Source organism: Mytilus californianus, unplaced genomic scaffold, assembly GCF_021869535.1.
Source record: "Mytilus californianus isolate M0D057914Y unplaced genomic scaffold, xbMytCali1.0.p SCAF_10, whole genome shotgun sequence".
In the NCBI taxonomy this organism is placed as follows: domain Eukaryota; kingdom Metazoa; phylum Mollusca; class Bivalvia; order Mytilida; family Mytilidae; genus Mytilus; species Mytilus californianus.
The window spans coordinates 356,743-383,837 of record NW_026262582.1 but is presented as its reverse complement, the minus strand read 5'-3'; the positions used below and the strand labels follow the sequence as shown (position 1 = coordinate 383,837).

Here is a 27,095-nt window from a genome sequence, read left to right as displayed (position 1 = left end):
GAGAAACTCCCGCACCCGGAGGCGTCCTTCAGCTGGCCCCTAAATAAATATGTATACTAGTTCAGTGATAATGGATGTCATACTAAACTCTAAATTATACACAAGAAACTAAAATTTAAAATGATACAAGACTAACAAAGGCTAGAGGCTCCTGACTTGGGACAGGCGCAAAAATGCGGCGGGGTTAAACATGTTTTTTGAGATCTCAACCCTCCCCCTATACCTCTAGCCAATGTAGAAAAAACAAACGTACAACAGTACGCACAGTAAGACTATTGTTGTTTCTTTTTGTTATTCTCTAATTAATGTGCTATATTATATTATGCTCCTTGTGAGCCCATTTAATGGAAATAAAACATCTTCTTCTACACATATCGACGTGTTATGCATGAATTATTTTACCTGGAGTCAGGTTCTTTTTATTGACTTATGTATGTTAATAAACAAGGTAAGATGTTTTAAGTTAAGCCATCATATTAATTGTCTTATATTTATGATAAATATTAGGGGCCCATAGAACAGCGGGACAAACGGCCTTAACATATAGCATCGAACTAAAAGTCGAGAAACATACATAATAAACGTTTCCGGAACCAGCGGCATCCAGTGATTACCGGAAATATTTATTTTCCCATGTCTATCAGGGATTGGAACGATCGAGATCTTCTTATGAAGGCTAAATCAGCACTGTAAGCCGAGGGTTTCAAAGCCTCGGTGACAAAGCTGAATTGAACTCAAAACATTTAAGGGGAAGGGTAAGGTCTTTATGCGCTCTAAAATAGCAGCAGTATAACAAGTTTGTTGATTGTTGTCATTATATGACATACATGTAAGCACAATGCCCATCAACGCCATCAATTAATAGACGAGTGACATTTTTTCAAAAAAGACGCTTAGTTAACGACGTTAATGCACCAACCTAACATACGGTTATATAACATATTATTTGAAAGCTAATTATCTTTACTTTCTGTTTTGCACGGTCCTCAATCATTCATACGTTGCAATTTGTGTTAATAGGTAAAATGTAAAAAATAAACATTCATAAATTTCGTAATGATTAAACAAAAAGATCTTTGCTGGTTCTTTATGATATATTTTTTCCAAATGTCATATAAAAATGAGATAACAGAATACTTGAATTCTAAATCAGGTGCACATTAAAATGTTAATTGCACAATAGTAACAGAAAATTGCAATTTAAAAAAATCTTTCAAAAATGATTAAAATGTGCATTAAGCAAAATGCTTCTTTATATATATCAATATTATTATCTATATACCAAAAATAAAATAGATTTATCGTTTATATTTGAAGGTAATTATTTTTCGTGATATGTAACTGCAATTAATATAATACTAGTCAGGAATCCGCCTTCTAAAGGTTGCCCTTAATCCACCAGTTGCATATATGGATCCTTGTGATTTTGATTGTTTAGATAACACATCGATTGTTGTCGATATCTAGAGAAAATATTTTACCATATTTGAAAAGGAGGTATTAAAAGTGAGTAAGGAATAAACAAGGAATATATAATAGAAATATGTTTTTTTTCGATGTCGAAAGTGAAAGACATATTAAATAAATACTGTTTGCACCACACGCTTTACATTACAAATTATTTATGTAAGCACATTATTACATACTAATTTAGTATATTACTTGTTTTATCAAGATTGATTACCCTTCCTGACCAACTTCAATCACCACTGGTTTAAGGTAGTGTTCGTACATTTCGGTGTAGTGTTTTGAGAACTGTTGTTTGTCCTACTTTTTCGCTTTGTTCATAGTGTTGTATGTGTATTTATCGGAAATGTAGGAATCATCTTGTCCCATCGCCCATTTGTTTTTGTTCTTTCCATTCATATGTCCACCAATTAGTCTAAAACATTGTAATGAGCAATACCCCTCTTACATCGCTTGATAAATTTTAGTGAAGTTCAAAGTTTTAAAGTGCACATTTGCATTTTGTACAGGAAGGGTTTGTATTCATGATAAACACATTCAAATAGAGTTAAATAGCATGCAATTCAAATTCATCATTACAGTCCTGGTTGTAGGTGATCTCATTTTTAACGCTTCTTTATCTCACATTTATACATAAAATTTTGTATGTTTTTTTTTAAGGTCAAATAATAACAGACACTTATTGCAGTTATGATATCTTCTCGCCATTAGAAAACTAAACGAACAGATTATAACATGCAAAGCATTGGAATGTAAAGTACTTATTCATGTTATTGTTTGGATAAAGTTTTAGAAGTTTTAAGTTAGTTTTGGAAAAGACAATACTTCAAATCAACTTATTTTGGCAACCAATTTATTTATGTGACTTTTGTGACTAGAAAAATAACGCAATAGAATTAACCTCGTTCTTCTTTAGTATAGTAGGTTGCCTACTTTTACAAAACATTCTTGGTGACAGTTGGAGGAATAGTTGGTGAGACACATACCAAGTAATTTTTTTTCTTTATAGCTATTTATTCTATATGTAATAATTTAACTACTTTGGAAGTCTAATCATAGCTATAATTATTGCGAATTGCTAGAAATTTCAAATCAAAAGAAATAGAGTCCTCATAAATACCAGGCTTAAAATGTTGAACGCCAGACGCGTTTCGTCTACAAAAGATTCATCAGTGTCACTCGAATCAAAAACGTTAAAAATGCCAAATAAAGAGCGATGAGTACCAAACACTTGGAAAGGTTTTGTCAAATACAGCTAAGGTTATCTGCTCCCGGGGTACAAAAGCCGAAAAAATGCAATGTTTTGTAAACAGTTAATTTATAACAGTAGTAGGAAATGGGGTCAGTCCGCCACAATTCCGCCACAGGAAGCCACGTCACAGCTAATCCTCTTAACTATGACGTAGTATCCGGTCTATAATCTCTTAATCCTCTTAACTGCTACTTAACATCCGGGTTATAATCCTCTTAACTGAAGTGGATTAATCTCGTAATCCTCTTAACTGCTACTTAACATCCTGGTTATAATCCTCTTAACTGAAGTGGATTAATCTCTTAATCTTCTTAACTTGTACTTAACATCCTGGTTATAATCCTCTTAACTGAAGTAGATTAATCTTGTAATCCTCTTAACTGCTACTTAACATCCTGGTTAAAATCCGGTGGTGGAAAATTAACGGAAGTGTTTTTAATCCCCCTACCCTCCTACGTATGATCTTGTAAACGTGGTATACACGTTGACCTATCCACGTTTACATCCTGAAGTATAATCTGAATGCAATCAGTTTATAAACTAAGAAAAACGTTATATATCATACATCAACAGTATTTCCATAAGAACAAACAATATGAATCTCCAAAATTTTAATATGTATACACTTTTAAGAGAAAGAGAATTGACAGGAAAGATCAGACGATCGCGAAGAGGTCCAAAAAAGACTGCAAATTTGATAAGGAACAGGGTTGATAAACTTCATCATGAAGAACTATCTCGGTGTCCAGTAGAAACATGGCTTCTAAAAAACGGTTACATTGTTTGTATTCTATACAACTTTGAACACCACCCAGAGTTTATTGAAGATCTTTATTTTTGTGGTTGTTACTTTGATGCAGTGTTAGCAGACTACAATTTTATGGATCATGTCAACTACCAATAAAAAAATCCATGTTTATCATTTACATGTGTACAACGGTCCTTTTTAGGACCAACAAATCATTCAAAAAGAGTATTTTATTGTTGTACATGATCAGTTCGATTTTCGTCTCCAACGATTATGAAATATCTACAAAAGGTTCACAACTCGTTTATTTTCGAAGAAAAGAAAACTAGATTATATATTTTATTACTTTCGATTGATAAACACACATTATTTCAACTAAAACAGCATTATGATAACAAAAGTTTTCATATTGAAAATTGGAAATTACACTTCTTAATGAAATTCTATAAAATATAGATATACATTTTTGTGTATATGAAAAAAAAAATCATTTAAGTTGAAATGTTAGAGAGAATGAGCACAGAAAACCCTCAAACAAAGTGAAGTTTTTTCGGTCAGAATGTACCAAAAGCAGAGATCGTGTATTTTTGTCAGATGATAATAGTTTTCATAATTGTTATTGCAGCAGTTGTTAATTTGTCAACACAAAATAGAAGTATAGAACTATGGGTTAGTTTGTTAAGTGGTTGTACTGGTTACATTTTACCAAACCCCTCTATAAATAAAATATAAATGATATTCATATTAAAAGAAAGGAGGAAAAAAGAGTGTTTTAGTGACCCTCCTCCCCCTCACGTCACTGAAACGTTTACTATACGTTTCGTTAATCTTTTTATGAATCATCATGAACAATTTAATCCGCGACCACAACTATAAAAGTACACAATTATATCAATGGCACAGGCACAGGTTGATTTATCTAAGGAGGTGTACGGTTGTGACTTTGAACATTTGCATACTGATTTATTCAAGAAACAGATTGAATGTTTAATTGATGAAACGATAAAAGTGGTGGTGAAGAAAAGAGGAAAACATACTCGATTACAGCTTGTTATAAAAGGGAAAAAGATTCTGATCAGTAAAGAAAATTGGACAAAACTGTGTAATCTAAAGGAAAGCATCTTATTTCTTTATTCATTTATAGACGAACACTGATAATATAATGGTGGACATTAAAGACGGCATGGGAAAAAGGCTACTTTCAACTATATTATTGTTTTCTTTTCCTGAATTATTAGAAGAAATGGTGCAACAATTATCAAAGAAGTTTTGCCAGGGATGCAAAGTTGAACATGGATCACAACATAGACACGATTGTTTGATGGATAGTGAACTGGATAAACTTGAAAAACATTTTGAACAGGCGTATTCTGAATTTAAATACAGTCACATACTAGGAAAGTACAGAGAAAATGTGAGAACATTGAACTTGGAAAATAGTGTCGTTTTAAACTTTTTCATTCTTCATGTGTTGTTCCTGGATACACTTCGATCACAAAAAATGAAAGAGACTGTTTATAATTTAATGGAAAGGAAAGTAAAACTTGAAGGACGTTTCACACAATAAGATTGTATTATATATAAATACATGTATATTTCATTGAATAAATTTGTATACTGATATGAAATTTTTTCGTTGTGTATTTATTTTTTAATGAAAAAATTATATTTCTGGTAAAGATTAGAAATGACTTCATGTTCGTTTATATCATTTCGATTGTATTCGTAATCATTCGTTTATTTCCGTATGTATATTTATTTCCGGTAGTAGTCGGAAACATTCGTTTATTTCCGAATGTAAAGTCATTTCCGATCATTTCCGGAATCGTTCGTTAATATCCGCTTTTTTATTCCGGAATCATTAGGTGGCATCCGTATTTTACTTCATTTGTTGCACTTTATTGTGTACTTGGTTCTTTTTTTTTCAGTTGTAGTATTTTGATTCTTTTTTTTCTGGTGATGTATTTTGATTCTTTTTTTTTCTTTCTGGTGGTGTATTTTCTTTCTCAAATAAAGAAAACTAAAACAAGTTAGAAATAACAGTATATAAAACAAACAAATACCTTGAAAAATAAAACACAATCCATAAGACAATTAAGGTTTAGACAACAAACAAACAAAAATGTGTGAAGACCCGGAGAAAGTGCTTTTGCCGTTTCAATCGCCGTGTTGTATACAAATAGTTGGACCTACTCAGTCAGGAAAAACCATGCTTACATATAAAATACTAGCTCAATCTGAATACCTATTTACAAAAACACCAAAGAAAACCATTTATTGCTACTCTGCATATCAGGATTTGTTTTCAGAGATGGAAAAAAAAGTTAGAAACATAACTTTTCACGAAGGTTTACCAACGAATGAGGAAATTGATAAATGGTCGGAAAATAAAGAACATATGATTCTTTGTCTTGATGATTTATTATGTCAAGCTGCAAACTCTAGTGATGTATTAAATCTTTTTACCGTCAAATCTCATCACTGTAATATAACAGTTTTGTTTTTAATGCAAAATCTTTTCCCTCTTGGAAAATGCATACGTACTATTTCGTTAAACGCAACATACATTATTTGTCTTAAGAACCAACGTGACAAACACCAGTTATCAGTTTTAGGAAGACAGATTCTCCCAGGTCAATTAAATTATTTCATGTCAGCTTATGAAAAGGCAGTTTCTAGTAGGTTTGGTTATTTGATAATCGATTTGTCAACGCATACAGATAAAACATATTTATTGAGAACAAAAATTTTCAAAGGAGAAGATCCAGTAATTTTTGTTCCGAAATGAGTAAACAAGTTTTAGCCCATGTACATTTTTTGTCGCTTTGTGTATATGTATTTTATTATATATTCAAATATGCATTGGTTATTTTTTGTTTGTTTGTTTTCTTTTTGTCAAATGTGTATTAATAACGAGAGCAAAGTGGGATTTTTTTTGTATATCAAAAATTAATGGTGATTTAAATACGATTGTTACATATAGTGAGGGAGAATGTAGATGCATCATATTTTTATTATAATTTATTGTATATGGTATTCGATAGTATTTATTCAGTTTATTATTTTGTGTATGACAAAATTTGTTTGTGGGTAATTTAGTTACTTTTATCTTGTAATGTACTTTTACATCTATGTTTTATTTATTCCTGTTTTTTTTTTCGCATTCTATCTGATTGAAATAAAACATAAAATATCAATGAACCCAGTTGTTTGTTTTCGTTTATTTGAATATATTTTAGTAAAACACACATTATAAAAAAAGATAGATGTACACAATAAACAAACAGTCATAGTCATGATTTTACAATTTACATGGAAATGTTAGTGTTCAATCTTTATTTGTCGATTCTCGGTTATTTCAAAGTATCCATAGTTTTCAGCTAAAATCAGTAAGGCAGCTGTTTCTGGTAATGGAGTACCAAACTGACATTCCAATCGTATTTTTCCCTGCTTCAGTAGTGAAAGATATTTGGTATCCGAAAAGAATGGTTCTAAGTTGAAGCATAGAAGCGTATATCCATTGTTGAATTCAGGCCTTGTTATTTCATTCCCCGTATCCAACATCCACTTTCCTCGTGTTTCGAACATTTTTACATAAGGAGAAACGTTCGATGCACCACTATTCTCGTTGAAATCAAGTTTGAGTGGTATGCCATCAACTGGTATTCCGTCACAAAACAGAGTCCCATGTTTTAAATCATAATTCATACAGTTGAATGGGTTTTTTGTATTTGCTCCAGACATAGCAGTTGAAGAAACCAATCCAAGCACAATACTTTTTGGTTTCACATCTTGGAAAACATTTTCTACGATTAACGAGGTGCTTCCTTGCATGATTGTAAAATTTTTCATCACGGTTATTTGTGAAAGGATACTTAGCATTTGTTTTCTTTAAAGCTTCTGAATGAGCGACAATTATAGCTGGGTTAGGTCTGATCTTGCAAAGCTTGATCACGACATCTTCCAAAGAAATATGATAGTTGGTATCAATTTCTCCAGACATCAAACAAAAACTTGCATCGTTGCGGTATAGTTTTAGTTTAAGGGATAACATATTTAGCAGGTATCTATCCATCTCAAAGATATCGGAAAAAATTGGTCCCTCGATTTCTAATGTTTTCGAATTAGAAATAAATTTTCTGCGTTCATACAGTCCAGTGTTAGTCGATATTTCATCCATGTGACCATATCTATCTTTTAAGTATAGACTAGAAGATAATTGTGTACTCTTTGCGTCCTGGCCATACTGCAGTAATGTTTTCATCATACATTTATACGGGTAATACGTATTACTAGACGTTACCATTTGTCCTTGTATATAAACATCCAATTGCGACCAAAGCGACTGTAAAAATAAGTTCACAGGTCCTACCGTATCGCCATCTTGTAAATCTTCACTATTTCCTTTTTTTACTTTTAATTTCACGTATAGTTTCGATCTTTTAAGATCTATATAATCCATACCATTGTTTGCACATAGATCGAATTCTATAGGATTGTAAGCAGTAATTTGACTTACAGGTCTGCATTCCTCGTATGTTATACTTTCAACACCTACTTGATATGGAGGTATCTCAAAAATCTGTAACTCTGACGGTTGTGCTTCAATAAAATTCTCTTTTGATAACAAGGACATTATGTTGAAAATATATCCCTTTTATGTTTTTTAACAGTTTTATCTTTTTTCGATTTTTTCGTCTTCTTTTCACCTCCTCTGCTTTGTGGCGAATGATGATATTTTCTCTTTCTGTCCGTTTTATTTATACTCTCATCGTCAATTTTTATCTCTTCTTTTGCTTGATTTACAATTTGTTCACTAGGTGACACTAAACGCACTACAAAATTGTTTTCTTTTCTGCACGAATTGGATAAGATTTATTCGAAATTGGAATCATAAATGATCCCGATTGCGATCCTTTGTTATATCCAGATTTCATATGAGTTACGTAAGCATTTGATTGACCACTAACTACATTCTGATAATATCTTGTCCATTGATTAACATTAGGAATGTACATTTTATCAGTATTTGTCATATCTGCGCTAAAATAAGCTTGGTATAAATTGTAGTGTAAAAGACAAACTATTTTTCAAAAATTAAGCGTTTTCTCCGTGTTCATCTTTTATAAGAAATTCTAAGACATGAATTTCGTTTTTCTTTACTGGTAAATAAATTGGATAGGAAAAAATATAATTCCATGTACTCATATCCGTGGGAAATATTCTTCTTAAAAGTGAATATTGTATATTGGGGAAAACGTTCACTCCACTACATACATCACAAAACAAGTATAATTGATGATTGTTCTTTTTTGTAACTTTTTGATCTATGTAAAAATCTAATATTCCCAGTTTCCATTCACCTTGTAATTGTAAAACTTCATTTAAACACACTTTGAACTTGAACGGTGAATTATTAGGGTAATATGCATCAGATTGATCACTTCGAATGAAAATTATATGTTCCATTATGATAAAGATTGAATCTGTTCTTCTGGTATGTATTCGTCATACGAAGGAGGCCGCCCTTTAAAACGAACTTAGTATTCAGTTTTTCCTCGTCTTTTTTCGCTTCTTTAAAATTTTTTCAATTAACCATAGACTATTTTCGTCTTAGTCCACCTTTTGAAGCTCACTATCATAAAAGGTCCCCCTTATAAATTCATCTCCTTTTATATTTGAAAGCCTGTAAAGATCAATATTTTGTTGTCTGAATCTTTGCACCACTTTGAATATCTCTTCCGTCCATCTTTGGCTATAGGATCGATCAAAAATATGAGCAATATTTGACAGTCGAACTAAAGAACCGATTTTGTATTTGAATTGTTTTTTCCTCTTTTTCTTTTTGTTTGTTTGTACTTTGATTTCTTTTGGTTTCTTCTCTGTTTTACTTAAATACATTTTCCCCCAGATATCACTTTCGTTGACAGAATTAACATCTTTAGGTGCAATGTTTTGTAAACTTCTATGTGGAGTACCATTATAGCTTTTTGCAAAATTTTGCAAGTTGTTGATATATCTGTGAGTTCTATTCTTTGTGAAAAAGCGAAAAATTTTATTCTTTATAGTTTGTAGGACCCTTTCAGCATAATTTGCATGAAGTTCATTTTGAGCCGAAAAATGTCGGACACCGTTACTTTTAAATAACGACTGTGTCTGTTTTGCTAGAAATTCTTGTCCCTTATCTGTTCGAATTTTTTCTGGTTTTACCTCAGTAAAAATCTTTTTAAATGCAGAGGTGACTTCGTCTCCCGTTTTATTTTTCAATGGTTGTAACCAAAGATAGCGTGAAAAACAATCAACAACAACTAACACGTGTTTGAAATTTTCATTTTCTTTGGAAAATTGTTTTAGGTCCATTAAATCAGCATCCCACAAATTATTCATCCCCGTAGTGTAAACTCTTATTCTTTTAAAAGAACGATGAGGTGTTTTTTGTAAACTGTAATTATCTTGTGAATTTAACCACCGTCTTATTTTATATCTGCCAACTTTTTTGCCCTCTGCATTTACAATGTGATACAGTTTTTCGGCAGAAGCATATGAAGCTGGTCCTCCAATGTCATAATAGTATTTTCTTAGGAGAGAATCTAGTTCCTCATTCATACTCAGGTTATTTTGATATGATGTTACTTCTAACAACTTCAAGAATCTTATTAAGAGTAATCATAAGAATAGTTTTTATTAGGTTTTTTTTATCAAATTAAAGTGTATAATATTAAGGTTGTACCTGGAAATGAAAAAAAAAAAATATTGATTTTTTTTTGTACATTGAAAGTATTTTTGTTGGTTTTTTTGTTTTTGTTTTTTGTTTTTTGTTTTTTTGTAAAGTGAAAGCATCTTTGTTGTTTTTTTTTATTGTTTTTTTTTTCTGCTGTTTTTTTTTTTATTTATTTTTTTACATTTAAGTATATGGAACAACTCAAGTTAGTTTTTAGATTGTAACATGGAAATGAAATTAAAAAAAAAACAAAACATTTTTTTATTCATCTTTATTTTGACATAGAAAATAACATATTTTATCAATTGTTCATTAGAAATGATGCTATAGTTTGAATCTTTTCCATTTCAGTTTAGGTTTTTCTTCAAGTAGTCTCGAGAGTTCCCTCCTAACAAAAAGTTTATTAATCTTCCTCTTCTCATTTTTCTCTGGTTCACTTTCACCTAATTGTTCATTTTCCTCTGTTTTTTGTATATTAGATTGAACCAGTTATTTTCTCATTCTATTTGAAATTAGTCCCATAGGTATGTGAATATTTTTAAGAAAATCATAAAAAATTTCATGTCCAATCGGTAGTTGTTTGCATCCATAAGGAATGACAACATCCCGCAATAAGTCAACAATATGAGAGTTTGGTACAGTTTCGTTGTTGATCTTAACTTGTCCATGTTTGTTCAAACTTATTGTAGGCTGCCTCTGAAGAAATTTCAATAGTTTTTTTGCCTTTTCTCTGTATTTCACTGGTATGGTCAGCTCGATCAAAGTGTTCAAATCATGATCTGAATTATCTTTTTCTGTTTTAATATCCTCCTTGTGTGAAATGTCTTCCTTACAGTCAGTTATTTTACTCGTTTCATTGTTTTCTGTTGTTTGTAAAATACTTTCATATCTTTGTTTAGGAAGAAGAATCATTTTTCTTGTCATCATTTAACTGTTTAACGATTGGTTTTACAATAATAGGAATAATGTAACGATATTTCAGAAATAACTGTTTTCTTTGATTACGTGATGTCTCTCTATCTGTTATTTTCCGAATGATACTTTTATATTTCACGAGTTTCTTTTTAACTAAATGACTTACGTGAAATATCCCGCATAACACATTAAAAAAACACTCAACCAAAAATTGAAATTGTTTGTCATTCATGGTTTTTAACAATGCAATTTTCTGTTCATCGTCACACGTAATTAAAAGCGACAAAAAATGTACATGGGCTAAAACTTGTTTACTCATTTCGGAACAAAAATTACTGGATCTTTTCCTTTGATAATTTTTGTTCTCAATAAATATGTTTTATCTGTATGCGTTGACAAATCGATTATCAAATAACCAAACCTACTAGAAACTGCCTTTTCATAAGCTGACATGAAATAATTTAATTGACCTGGGAGAATCTGTCTTCCTAAAACTGATAACTGGTGTTTGTCACGTTGGTTCTTAAGACAAATTATGTATGTTGCGTTTAACGAAATAGTACGTATGCATTTTCCAGGAGGGAAAAGATTTTGCATTAAAAACAAAACTGTTATATTACAGTGATGAGATTTGACGGTAAAAAGATTTAATACATCACTAGAGTTTGCAGCTTGACATAATAAATCATCAAGACAAAGAATCATATGTTCTTTATTTTCCGACCATTTATCAATTTCCTCATTCGTTGGTAAACCTTCGTGAAAAGTTATGTTTCTAACTTTTTTTTCCATCTCTGAAAACAAATCCTGATATGCAGAGTAGCAATAAATGGTTTTCTTTGGTGTTTTTGTAAATAGGTATTCAGATTGAGCTAGTATTTTATATGTAAGCATGGTTTTTCCTTCGTCTATAAATGAATAAAGAAATAAGATGCTTTCCTTTAGATTACACAGTTTTGTCCAATTTTCTTTACTGATCAGAATCTTTTTCCCTTTTATAACAAGCTGTAATCGGGTATGTTTTCCTCTTTTCTTCACCACCACTTTTATCGTTTCATCAATTAAACATTCAATCTGTTTCTTGAATAAATCAGTATGCAAATGTTCAAAGTCACAACCGTACACCTCCTTAGATAAATCAACCTGTGCCTGTGCCATTGATATAATTGTGTACTTTTATAGTTGTGGTCGCGGATTAAATTGTTCATAATGATTCATAAAAAGATTAACGAAACGTATAGTAAACGTTTCAGTCACGTGAGGGGGAGGAGGGTCACTAAAACACTCTTTTTCCCTCTTTTCTTTTAATATGAATATCATTTATATTTTATTTATAGAGGGGTTTGGTAAAATGTAACCAGTACAACCACTTAACAAACTAACCCATAGTTCTATACTTCCATTTTGTGTTGACAAATTAACAACTGCTGCAATAACAATTATGAAAACTATTATCATCTGACAAAACTACACGATCTCTGCTTTTGGTACATTCTGCCCGAAAAAACACCACTTTGTTTGAGGGTTTTCTGTGCTCATTCTCTCTAACATTTCAACTTAAATGATTTTTTTTTTCATATACACAAAAATGTATATCTATATTTTATAGGAGAATTTCATTAAGAAGGTGTAATTTCCAATTTTCAATATGAAAACTTTTGTTATCATAATGCTGTTTTAGTTGAAATAATGTGTGTTTATCAATCGAAAGTAATAAAATATATAATCTAGTTTTCTTTTCTTCGAAAATAAACGAGTTGTGAACCTTTTGTAAATATTTCATAATCGTTGGAGAAGAAAATCGAACTGATCATGTACAACAATAAAATACTCTTTTTGAATGATTTGTTGGTCCTAAAAAGGACCGTTGTACACATGTAAATGATAAACATGGATTTTTTTATTGGTAGTTGACATGATCCATAAACTTGTAGTCTGCTAACACTGCATCAAAGTAACAACCACAAAAATAAAGATCTTCAATAAACTCTGAGTGGTGTTCAAAGTTGTATAGAATACAAACAATGCGAGAATTAAGCCTATGATGAAAACCGCAAGTCTTTATCTTTTGTAGTTTCGGAGTTGGGGTTAATGTCGGGATTAGGCTTCACTCTCACACAAACGTTTCTTCAGTGAGGTCGGAAAGTGCGGCCGTACACTTCATTGATACCAATAAGTTTTCATGCTCTAGATCGCCTTTTCATCTTTTCGGAACAGTTAACTTTAAGAAAATATCTCTATTCAAATCCATTCTACACCTATTTGAAGATTGAAGTCAAAGGCACTTTTCATACTCTGTACTTAGAAATATTTTTGGAAATTTCTGACGCATGCGCAGTCACAAAAAAGGGCAGACATGCGCAGAAGTGAAAAAGGGCACCTCACTAACCCTCGTCAAAGTCCACTACCATACGCAAACCCTGACCCTAACCCTAACTTAAACCCTGACCCTGACCCTAACCCTGACCCAAACCCTGACCCTTACCCTGACCCAAACCCTGACCCTAACCCTGACCCTAACCCTGACCCAAACCCTGACCCTAACCCTGACCCTAACCCTGACCCAAACCCTGACCCTAACCCTAACCCAAACACTAACCCAAACCAAAACCCCAAATGTGTTAAAATCGTTGTTTTGAAGGCCTTACTTTATCTTGGAACGGGTAAGTCTAGAGGATTAACCGATTAGATTTTCGTATTAAGTTTTTTCACGAACTTCTCAAAAATCACAGTTTTGGAGGGGTGGGGGGTCAGGTTGTGGTTTTTGGTACTTTTCAAAGTCGATCTTTTCAAAGTCTCAACATGATCCTATGCTTCGATTGGCTTGAAATTAATAAATCGACCCCGTTAGGGGCAGTACTTTGCGAGAATTAAGCCTATGATGAAAACCGCAAGTCTTTATCTTTTGTAGTTTCGGAGTTGGGGTTAATGTCGGGATTAGGCTTCACTCTCACACAAACGTTTCTTCAGTGAGGTCGGAAAGTGCGGCCGTACACTTCATTGATACCAATAAGTTTTCATGCTCTAGATCGCCTTTTCATCTTTTCGGAACAGTTAACTTTAAGAAAATATCTCTATTCAAATCCATTCTACACCTATTTGAAGATTGAAGTCAAAGGCACTTTTCATACTCTGTACTTAGAAATATTTTTGGAAATTTCTGACGCATGCGCAGTCACAAAAAAGGGCAGACATGCGCAGAAGTGAAAAAGGGCACCTCACTAACCCTCGTCAAAGTCCACTACCATACGCAAACCCTGACCCTAACCCTAACTTAAACCCTGACCCTGACCCTAACCCTGACCCAAACCCTGACCCAAACCCTGACCCTAACCCTGACCCTAACCCTGACCCAAACCCTGACCCTAACCCTGACCCTAACCCTGACCCAAACCCTGACCCTAACCCTAACCCAAACACTAACCCAAACCAAAACCCCAAATGTGTTAAAATCGTTGTTTTGAAGGCCTTACTTTATCTTGGAACGGGTAAGTCTAGGGGATTAACCGATTAGATTTTCGTATTAAGTTTTTTCACGAACTTCTCAAAAATCACAGTTTTGGAGGGGTGGGGGGTCAGGTTGTGGTTTTTGGTACTTTTCAAAGTCGATCTTTTCAAAGTCTCAACATGATCCTATGCTTCGATTGGCTTGAAATTAATAAATCGACCCCGTTAGGGGCAGTACTTTGCGAGAATTAAGCCTATGATGAAAACCGCAAGTCTTTATCTTTTGTAGTTTCGGAGTTGGGGTTAATGTCGGGATTAGGCTTCACTCTCACACAAACGTTTCTTCAGTGAGGTCGGAAAGTGCGGCCGTACACTTCATTGATACCAATAAGTTTTCATGCTCTAGATCGCCTTTTCATCTTTTCGGAACAGTTAACTTTAAGAAAATATCTCTATTCAAATCCATTCTACACCTATTTGAAGATTGAAGTCAAAGGCACTTTTCATACTCTGTACTTAGAAATATTTTTGGAAATTTCTGACGCATGCGCAGTCACAAAAAAGGGCAGACATGCGCAGAAGTGAAAAAGGGCACCTCACTAACCCTCGTCAAAGTCCACTACCATACGCAAACCCTGACCCTAACCCTAACTTAAACCCTGACCCTGACCCTAACCCTGACCCAAACCCTGACCCTAACCCTGACCCAAACCCTGACCCTAACCCTGACCCAAACCCTGACCCTAACCCTGACCCTAACCCTGACCCAAACCCTGACCCTAACCCTAACCCAAACACTAACCCAAACCAAAACCCCAAATGTGTTAAAATCGTTGTTTTGAAGGCCTTACTTTATCTTGGAACGGGTAAGTCTAGGGGATTAACCGATTAGATTTTCGTATTAAGTTTTTTCACGAACTTCTCAAAAATCACAGTTTTGGAGGGGTGGGGGGTCAGGTTGTGGTTTTTGGTACTTTTCAAAGTCGATCTTTTCAAAGTCTCAACATGATCCTATGCTTCGATTGGCTTGAAATTAATAAATCGACCCCGTTAGGGGCAGTACTTTGCGAGAATTAAGCCTATGATGAAAACCGCAAGTCTTTATCTTTTGTAGTTTCGGAGTTGGGGTTAATGTCGGGATTAGGCTTTACTCTCACACAAACGTTTAAATATTTCATAATCGTTGGAGAAGAAAATCGAACTGATCATGTACAACAATAAAATACTCTTTTTGAATGATTTGTTGGTCCTAAAAAGGACCGTTGTACGCATGTAAATGATATACATGGATTTTTTTTTATTGATAGTTGACAGGATCCATAAACTTGTAGTCTGCTAACACTGCATCAAAGTAACAACCACAAAAATAAAGATCTTCAATAAACTCTGGGTGGTGTTCAAAGTTGTATAGAATACAAACAATGTAACCGTTTTTTAGAAGCCATGTTTCTACTGGACACCGAGATAGTTCTTCATGATGAAGTTTATCAACCCTGTTCCTTATCAAATTTGCAGTCTTTTTTGGACCTCTTCGCGATCGTCTGATCTTTCCTGTCAATTCTCTTTCTCTTAAAAGTGTATACATATTAAAATTTTGGAGATTCATATTGTTTGTTCTTATGGAAATACTGTTGATGTATGATATATAGTAAACGTTTTTCTTAGTTTATAAAATGATTGCATTCAGATTATACTTCAGGATGTAATCGTGGATAGGTCAACGTGTATACCACGTTTACAAGATCATACGTAGGAGGGTATGGGGATTAAAAACACTTCCGTTAATTTTCCACCACCGGATTTTAACCAGGATGTTAAGTAGCAGTTAAGAGGATTACAAGATTAATCTACTTCAGTTAAGAGGATTATAACCAGGATGTTAAGTACAAGTTAAGAGGATTACAAGATTAATCTACTTCAGTTAAGAGGATTATAACCAGGATGTTAAGTACAAGTTAAGAAGATTAAGAGATTAATCCACTTCAGTTAAGAGGATTATAACCAGGCTGTTAAGTAGCAGTTAAGAGGATTAAGAGATTAATCCACTTCAGTTAAGAGGATTATAACCCGGATGTTAAGACGCAGTTAAGAGGATTAAGAGATTATAGACCGGATACTACGTCATAGTTAAGAGGATTAGCTGTGACGTGGCTTCCTGTGGCGGAACTGTGGCGGACTGACCCCATTTCCTACTACTTATAACTATGACCATATCAGTGATAATTCATGTCAACACAGATCGGATAGGAAACCCCCACCACCAGTGTCATCGACCCAGTAGTTGTAAATAAACTCTTATCACCCAGGCTACGCCAGATGCGCGTTTTGATTACAAAAGACACATTAGGGACGCTCGAAACAAAACGTTAAAAGAGCTAAATAAAGAGCATTAGGGACCCGAATTTCCAAAAGGTTTTGCCAAATACAACATGCAACTGCATGTAACTGCAACTTATCAATTTTTACTAGAACATTGCGTAGTTTGATAGGGTTTCCTACTACGGAAAGACACAAAGAAAGTTTTCAGTGTCTAGAATATAATAGTTTTAACTTTTTCATCAATGCACGATGCAGTTGAAGCAACCAAGAAAACAATTTTTCTGATTTGTTTAAGAGAAATGTTTGAAGTTAAACTTTTCATTAATTGACTTTGTAACTATGTTATTATCTATTTATGTATTTAATGTGCTAGCTTAATATTTATATATAAAGTCCTTTATTTCTTTTAATGATAATCATGAAATAACAAGAAATGACAAAAGAGTGTTTAACAGGCTGGCAACTCAACTACATAATTGAAGTTTGAATTAGCTCTCGAAATTCCCCTCAAACCATGAATCCAGCGTGTATTATTGCCTTCATACATTTTCGCATTTTTTAATTGTGTTTCTTCAACCTAATATTGACTACAATTTTTTTTTCACGTAAAACAGCTAAAAAGAAAACTTTTTGCAGATGTATTTTGGGCAACTTTATAGGTTCGAAATACTGATGGATTCAGTCGGGGATTATGCCAGGCAATAGGTTAAACGTTAGAAAGAAGACGCAGATACTCTTTCCGAATGGATTAAGGCTGTGAGGTCGTTGATACTAATCAGAATTAAGAAACTGAATGGGTCTATTAATACCCATGCTACGTTAATCTTTAAAGACCCAAATGTTGCAAAACATTTGTCCTACCTCCATGACAAATATGTTGTTGTTCCCACAGATAAAGTCCCAAACAACATCGGTTTTGTGTGTAAATCACATTACATAAACTGCCTGATAAATGAATAAGGTATTGACAATTCAATTGGAAACTCAACATATACCTCCACGACACTTACTAAAGAGGAAATCCTGGATAATCATAGGTCTGTTCTATGTTCCTTTGGAATTTCAACCAAACATGAAGAACTGGATCTCTCATCACTATATTAGATACATGTACCTAAACTACATAAGTGTCCTTTCAAACAACGGTATATTGCTTGGTCTTTCAAGTGCTCCACGAAACCTCTTTCTAAAATATTAATAACATCAATTTTATCAGCAATCAAAGCTGGGCGACAAAGTTATTGTGAAACTGCCTATTCTAGAGGTGGCATGAATCAGATGAAGATATTAAAATATGCCAAGGATCTTTTAAAGTACATACAATCTAAGACTATTTCGTCTTGCAATAGTATTAAAACATTTGACTTTTCTACACTTTACACAAGTATTCCCCATTCCAAACTAAAAGACAAATTGAAAGAGTTGGTATTGCTTTGTTTCATAAAAAAAATGACCAACGTAGATACAATTATCTTGTCTTAGAGAGGGATAAATCCTACTTTGTAAACAATCACTCTGATTCATACAAAAATTTCTGTGCAACTGATAATAATCAAGACAATGAGGGTCGGTTGAAAACAAAACTTTACGACAAAAGAGATGATTTTAGCATCCCAATTGTGAACTTTCCATTTCTATGTAGCAACATTCCAGTGGCGCCTGCATACGGAGTATATATCTCCCAATTCATACGATAATCCACGACTTGCATTTCCTATCATGATTTCCTTGATAGAGGGTTGCTGCTCACAAGGAAGCTATTAAACCAAGAGTTTCAAATGGTGAATTTTAAGGACGCCATCACGAGTTGATTGACCATTATTGAATATCCGTTTCACAGATGATAGCGGATATGTTCCTAATGTCGTAACTATAATCCCGTCTCCATTTCACGAATGTGATCTTCCGAATTAGACTTGTTACCGGGTTTATACTAACATGAACAACACGACGGGTGCCACATGTGGAGCAGGATCTGTTTACCCTTCCGGAACACCTGAGATCACCTCCAGTTTTTGGTGGGGTTCGTGTTGCTTAGTCTTTAGTTTTCTATGTTGTGTTTTGTTTGTCTGTTTGACTTTTTCTTTTTTAGCAGTGACGTTGTCAGTTTATTTTCGATTTATGAGTTTGAATGTCCCTCTGATATCTTTCGCCCCTCTTTTGTTATGATTTGTTGTGTAATTAGCAAGAAATGTGATTGCAGTGATATGATGATGCCAAAAACTTCCTTAGCACCAAATGAAATACTTGATAATTGACAAATAGTCTCTGTTCTTAAAGTTGTTCACATTTCCATACAGTATTTTATTATTTCAAAGACAAAATATGCAAAAATGTCTTGTAAAATTAGAAATTGTCCGTCCTTGACCTTTCATTGCGATTTGACAAAAATTGCACTGTACGAATATTTGACGACCGGGCAAAAAAGATAGTAAAGATGATATGCTTTCGAATGGAATATGATTTAACCGTATGTTAGGTGGTTGCAGTGCACTAAAAATGAAGTTGTGTGGTTAATGTCACTCGACTATAATCCAACATATCTCTAATCAAAAATACAACATTGTTTTTCTTTATCAGGTCAACAACTCTGACAATATTTTTTGAATGATTTGTGCTGTCAAAGCTCGATTTTTTCTTATCTTTTCTTGCTTGCTGTTATCGATTTTTTGTAAATACTTTTTTGAAATGTTATGTTTTTGTTTTTCTATATTTAAATAGAAAGACGGGCATTTATTCTTCTTTGTTAAATGTTTGTTTGTTTTGAGATTGTGACACAGTGATGTCTGCTGTACCCATATTTTGACAATGTTACCTATTATGTCTGTTTTTGTTCACGCATCGTTGTAAATAAAATGGAATTTGATGCGACTGTCATACAAGTGAGAGGTTTAGCGCTATAAAACCAGGTTCAATCCACCATTTTCTTCATTTGCAAATGCCTGTACCAAGTCAGGAATATGACAGTAGTTGTCCATTCGTTTGATGTGTTTTATCATTTGCTTTTGCCATTTGATTAGGGACTTTCTGTTTTGAATTTTCGTCGGAGTTCAATATTTTTGTGATTTTACTTTTTATTTATACAAACGAACGGATCATGTACAGAAAATTAATCTAATTTTATGTATTGTATTTGCAGTCATGGCAGCGAACGAGGTCTGTGCCGGTTGTCTCAGAGATAATGAAGAAGAGATTGCTGTCTCGTGGTGTAATGACTGTGATGAACCTGTGTGTCGACCTTGCAGTAAAGTTCATAGAAGATTTGTCATACCTCACGATGTTGTAGATATTAAACATATTCCTAACGTAAGCAAAGCCTTGACTAAGACTTGCAAAGACCACACAGGACAGAAATTAATCTTTGTTTGTGTAAATCACGATACAATTGTGTGTCCTGCTTGTTTATCTGAATCACATAAGGAGTGTGATATTAACCATATAGAGAAAGCTGCCAAAGGAATCAAGGATAGCTCAGCAATACATGATCTCAAAGAACGAATACACAACCAGAAAGGTGTCATATAAAAAGTGAAAGAGGAATATAATGAGCTGTCTAGCAAGATAGGCCAGGACAAGGAGCAGCAACATGAACGACTGATACAATTACGTTCAACCATTGAAGACCGTTTGAATCGACTGGAGAAAAATATAGATACTCATTACAACCAAGGCGTTGAAAAAATATCAAGCAACACAGAACATTTGAAGTCTCTAGCACAAACAACCCAAGCCAACCTGCAAGATATTGAAAAGGCAGACACAGAAGAGAGCGAAGTAAACTTATTCCATCTCGTGAAACATCTCGATACCAGTCAATTGTCAGATGAGGAAAATCTTCAGTGTTTGGAAAATGAAATCAGTTCTTTGTCAATACAGCAAATTCCAGAAAATGTCATTGAAAAAGTTGACGCAATGTTTAATGAATTTACTCATGATATTCAGACGACGTCAATAAAAGGTGAGCAAAGTGGGAATAAGGCCCGGCAGTCACAATTACGTATCCATTCAGATGAAAAACAACCACTTAATAAAAGTCGAACGTTTTACGCGGATGTGTCTTCTACATTCAATGCCTGTTGCTTCATTAACGAGAATAAGATAATAGTTATTGAAGAGCAATTAATTGACATGAGCAAAAATCTCAATCTGCGAATTATTGAGCTGAAAGATGGCCAGGCTCTCTCTTTTATAGTTCTCAAAGGATATCACCATGGTACTTGTTTTGATACAATATGCATGTTTGATCGAAACAACGCACTTATTGTTGGACATATGTGTGTATACGTCATAGACCTAGAATTGAAAAAATATGCCCGTACAATTAATCTAGGATACGAATTATCATGCTGCAAATGGGTTACTTGTATCGAAAGCCAGATTATGATTCTTTGTGGAAAATCTGAGCGTCACTTCATTTCTTGGATAGATTATAACGGGAAAAATTTGAGGAAACTGGATTTACCATATGGTGTTTGTGATTTAGATATCAATGATAAAATTGTGTACTGCACTTTCAGCAATGCAAACCATGTGACCTATACAACCTTCTCTGGTGTGACTAATACATCTTACACTAGTCTGGACTTGAGGGAAAGCTGTAAGATTGCAGCTGGGGATTCTACGATATTTCTGTTAGAAAGGGATAGAAATTCTGTCTACAAAGTAGATATTACAACCAAACAACGTTCTGTTTTTCTTAAGGACAAGTTCACTAACCCAACGCATATGAGTTTTGATAGAAAGTCAAAACAACTCGCAGTGACGTGTGATGAGGGAAAATGTTTGAAAATCTTCAATACATGTTTTTAATGTGGACATAACTGTTGTTGGAGTTAACCTGTAAACTTGTTATATTATTGCTAAAAAAAGGGAAATGTACGTTTGCTGAAAAATTGCATTTCTTATAATTGAATTAGTCTAATTAAAATGATTGTTGTGGGCTGTTTAATTATAAGCAAGAGAGAATTGGAAATATATACTGGATTCTCTAAAATTCATGACAATGTTTTACAAAACTAACAATAGCAAAAAGAATAGATGAAGACGGAATGAGTCTTCTAAAGTCAGTCTCCAACGGTATCATTACGTACATTTCAACTCTTAACTTTTTTGGCGATAAGACGCATCATTGAAATTGGCGAGTTTTTAACATTTGAGAAAATAAGATACCAATTGCATCATGAATGAAGACAACGAAAGAAAGGAGATGAAAGTATAAAAAAAACGGACCAAAAATCAAATATGAATCGTTTGGAACAATTATCTCGTCAAAACTGAGAGGGACAACTGGCGGTCCGGAAAGAGTAAACACTTAGTGGTCTTCTAGTTGCAAATAGTTTGACGGAATGTCGAGTAGGAAACCTGTAAATCTTCCCCCATTGATATACATATGCAAACAAATGCAGTTGTGCATTGTTTTGTTATCAACATTAAGAAAATTCGGATGTAAAACACACCAATCTGATTAAATACAGATCCTCTGTAAAACACGCTTCGTTCTACGTTTTGTTGTAAAGTCCTTTCGGGATCCTCTTGTTTTGTCGGATAAATACACACCTTCAAAAATTTGAGAGCTAACATTTCATTGGCTGATATAATAATATCCAGAACAGAAAGTAAAAAGTAGTGTTTTCAGATCGTTGTAACCAAAGCTTTGACACATGATCTGTATTTTAATCAGATTAAAAACATATTTTCATCAGTTCAATTGACACTAATATTTGAATCATGAATATATATGAGGGGCCTGATGGGGGGATCTCATCACGATTCACGAGTTGATTTTTTTGTCAATCACGATTCACAGAAAATAAATTTCCATGATCACGGATCACGAAAATATAAAAAAAAAAAATCTGTAGAAAAACGGATCACGATAGCGAAAATGCGCCGATCACGAAGAACGAAAATAACCCATCAGGCCCCTCATATATTTATTAAAATAATATTAAAATTTTAGGATTTGGTCATCTAAATGTTTTCAAATTTTATATACATACTTTCCAACAAAGAATCATTGATAAGGTTATAGGGACACCTTTAAATTCGAAAAGTTAAATTCGTTTCGTAAAAAAAAAATGTATTACAAGGAGACAGATTAACATACGCACTTGTTGCTTGTTTCTGAATCATATGTGTGAATGTGAATATATTGTAATTCAGACTATAATATAGTAATTCTTTTTAAGTATTAGTTTATGCTTGTGTTGTAAATTGTTTAAGTTTTCATATTTCTGTGTATTGGCTTGAGTGTCCTTTAAGCACCTGCCCTTGGTGACTCCTGCATATGAACAACAATACTATTTGTTCATATGCATCAGCCACGAGGAAGGACTTAACTCAAAAGCTTTTTCTATAATGGATGTGATGCTGCTTCTGGTGCATGGTCAATAAACACTAAACATTATGGTTTTTATGGCTATATATATTATTGACTCAATTTATATTTCATGTTTTTTGTGAGTTGTATTTCTATTTTTTATTTTCTTGTGTATTGTCTATTGCAATTGTGTGATAAAAAATCAATGTACTGATTATATAGATATAGGAAGATGTGGTATGAGTGCCAATGAGACAACTCTCCATCCAAGTTACAATTTATAAAAGTAAACCATCATAGGTCAAGGTACGGCCTTCAACACGGAGCATTGGCTCACACCGAACAGCAAGCTATAAAGGGCCCCAAAAAATTACTAGTGTAAAACCATTCAAACGGAAAAACCTATGCCTATAATGGGTCCTCTATTGGAAATAAAAATGTATCTTATCTTATCTTGTCTTATAATAATTCATAATAAAATATTGTGTTTTTTTTATACACTAAAAATATATATTCATAGAATTGAAACGAACCCCCGTATATTACATTTTTTTAACTAACATATCCTTTTATTGCATTCAGTGGTTTCACTGAGGCATATGTCCGACAGTCTGTTGAGCATCAGTTTGAAAATAATTTAAGAATCGATGAACGGTCAATTATAGATGATTGTCATTATAATTAAAGTATGTTAACATGACTACTATTATATGAGTTCCAAACCATGTGGCGGATTCAGAGGGAGGTACTATGCTTTTCTGATTGTTTTCGTGGTTAAAATTGGTCACGTGGTTACGTCAATATAATACAAATGTTTTTGGTCAAATGACAAAAGTATGAATTTAGTTATTGATTATATTTCCTTGTGATGAAATGACATGTACACTTATACTGGGGTATGTGTTGACTTTCCATTGGACCTTCGATAACCCTTACCCTATATCTTAAAATTGAGAATGGAAATGGGGAATATGTCGAAGAGACGACAACCCGACCGAAGAGCAGACAATCTATGAAAACATTAGGAGATTACCAATGCGACAACTATCCACCCGAGACCAATTTAAGAACGAGTATTTAACAACTTCAAACAAATATACTTGATATACAACACACGAAAAAAGTAAAATCACAAAAATACTGAACTCCGAGGAAAATTCAAAACGGAAAGTCCCTTATCAAATGGCAAAATCAAAAGCTCAAACACATCAAACGAATGGATAACAACTGTCATATTCCTGACTTGGTACAGGCATTTTCTTATGCAAATATTTGAAGGAAATCCGTCCTTTTTCTGACATTGATATGAGATGCCGATATCAGTGGACATACTATTTTATTTACAACAAGAAAGTTCGATAGAATAATAATATTAATTATGATCAATTGTTATAATAATATAAAGTTGTATACGCGTACGGGAACAATGAAAGAAAGGTGTCCATGAGGGAAACGATGAATAGTAAACTTACACCGGTGTTAATTGATCCAACGAAATAAATACTATATTAAGCGTATACGTCGAAGCGTTTTTTCTGGATTTACTTTCATCCGGAACACGTTAACTTAAACATTTGAAAGCATATCTTCCACACCCGAGGTAAACACGCTTCTACGAGACCATTGCAACCATTGAGGCGATCCTCGTACCTTGAACTTTGAAACAAACACAGAAGATATTTCAAATTAATATACAATGTAAATATATTTGAAATCCATTATCTTGACATAAATCATCTTGAAGACTCTACCAACGAAAATATTTTAATTGTATTATATTGCCATGTGCAAAATTAATGGGATTGGTAAAACCGATCCAATAAAGTCACTTTATACAGTCCGCCAAAAGTTAAGCACCACCTTTTTTTAATACATCGAAATTTTTTCAAATCTAAAAAATCAATTATTCCTCGAAAAAAAAAAGAATTTCATTCATGTAGCAAATTTGCTAACATATACCATAAACAAACCACAAATATAATTTTGATCACTTATGAAGGTTCTATGCATTTAGGTTTTGCGTTCATAGAAATAGTGTAAATTACACAAATCAAAAACGGATTTAAGTTTCACTGTGATTTTATTTTTTTACAACAATTAATCACCCAATATCATTAAAATTTTCTACAAATAATCTTTGGTATGTTCGGCAAATTTAATGTCAATATTTGAGTCAATAGCATGAGTAACAATCTCTCTTCCGGTAAAGTTCCATAACACGACGTCTCATACTCTGTACAAGCCTTCAACACTTTAGTTGAGGAAATCTATATAAGAAGCAACCCCGTACTGTAACACCACCAGCACCGAATGCAGTCATTGGGCAAATGTTGTTTTGGTCATAGGCCGTTTAATCTTCCCGCGAAATTCGTATAATGGCGTCTACTGGTCGTAACAGAAACCGACTGTCATCTGACCAATGAGTGTTTTGCCAGCTTCTCATGTTCAAGCATCGATAGTCATTATCCCATTGAAACCTGACTGTACAGTGTCTGCCTGTAAGGGCAGGTCTCGACAACACGACTTGCTCTTCGGTTGCCTCTATGAAGTCGACGGACCAATATGCGAACACTAACACGACCACCTGGAGAAGCAGTGTATTTGTAAACGCGCAGATGCCCTTTAATAAAAAGTTGCTTGACTGGTTTATCGGAGTTCAATCTTTTTGGCCGTAATGAATTTTCTTAGTGTATGTTAAAGGCAATTCATAACACCAAACATAAATTTTTTTTCGCATTAGCTAAAAAAATATTGCCAGTTATATTTCGGTGGTGCTTAACTTTTGGCGGACTGTATATATAGATGCCAGGATTACAATGTGTGTACGCCAGACAAGCTGTTCGTCTACGAGCGATTCACCAGTGACGCTCAAATAAAAAAATTTAAACAGGCCAAATAAAGTACAAATAATACATGAATAATGTTAAAGAGCATTGAGGACACTTTCCGACAAGTTCTACCAAATGATAAGGTAATCTATTCCTATTCCATTCAAAGAGAGTAAAATCTGCAGGGAATTACATGCTCCGTGTTGAAGGCTGTTCTGTGACCTATAATGGTTTACTTTTTACTAATTGTGACTTGGATGGAGAGTTGTCTCATTGGCAATCATACCACATCTTCTTTTTTTATATATGTGTTGAAGGCCGTACTTTGACCTATAATGGTTTAGTTTTTGCTCATGGTGACTTCGCTTTGAATGGAGAGTTGTCTCATTTGCACTCATGCCACATTCTCTTATATATATAGACCGACGGTTTTCCTGTTTAAATTGTTTTACACTATTCATTTTTGGGCCCTTTAAAGCTTGCTTTTCGGTGTGAGCCAAGGCTCTGTGTTGAAGGCCGTACTCTGACCTATAATGGTTTAGTTTTTGCTCATTGTGATTTCGCTTTGAATTGAGAGTTGTCTCATTTGCACTCATGCCACATGTTCTTACATCTATAGACCGTTGGTTTTCCTGATTAAATTGTTTTACAGTCTTCATTTTTGGTCCTTTTTGGCTTGTTGTTCGGTGTGAGCCAAGGCTCCATGTTGAATGCCGTACTTTGACCTATACTGGTTTACTTTTTATACATTGTGACTTGGGTCAGGGCCAGTTTATTTTTAGTAAGAATAGACGTCCTTCCTTGAATGGAGAGTTGTCTCATTTGCACTCATGCCACATTTTCGTACATCTATAGACCGTTGGTTTTCCTGATTAAACTGTTTTACACTTTATTTTTGGCTTACTGTTTATACATTGTGACCTGGATCAGGGCAAGTCTATACTTAGTAAGTATAAACGTCCTTGCTTGGATTGAGAGTGGTCTCATTGGCACGCATACCACATTTTCTTATTTATATATTATTATATAATACTTACATGTTTAAAAACTAATTTATCAATAAAACCATTGTAAGCATA

General features: G+C 33.7%; 1 long non-coding RNA gene across 2 annotated transcripts; it reads left to right on the top strand.

Annotated features, from left to right (window-relative positions):
- The first annotated feature begins 405 nt into the window (after positions 1–405).
- LOC127717435 (uncharacterized) lies at positions 406–23,888 on the top strand. Of its 2 annotated transcripts, none has more exons than XR_007989176.1 (2): positions 406–448; positions 20,009–23,888. It is a non-coding gene; the product is annotated as an uncharacterized LOC127717435 (long non-coding RNA). The 2 variants fall into 2 exon arrangements; XR_007989175.1 differs by lacking the exon at positions 406–448 and adding an exon at positions 2,131–2,219.
- Positions 23,889–27,095: the final 3,207 nt, after the last annotated feature.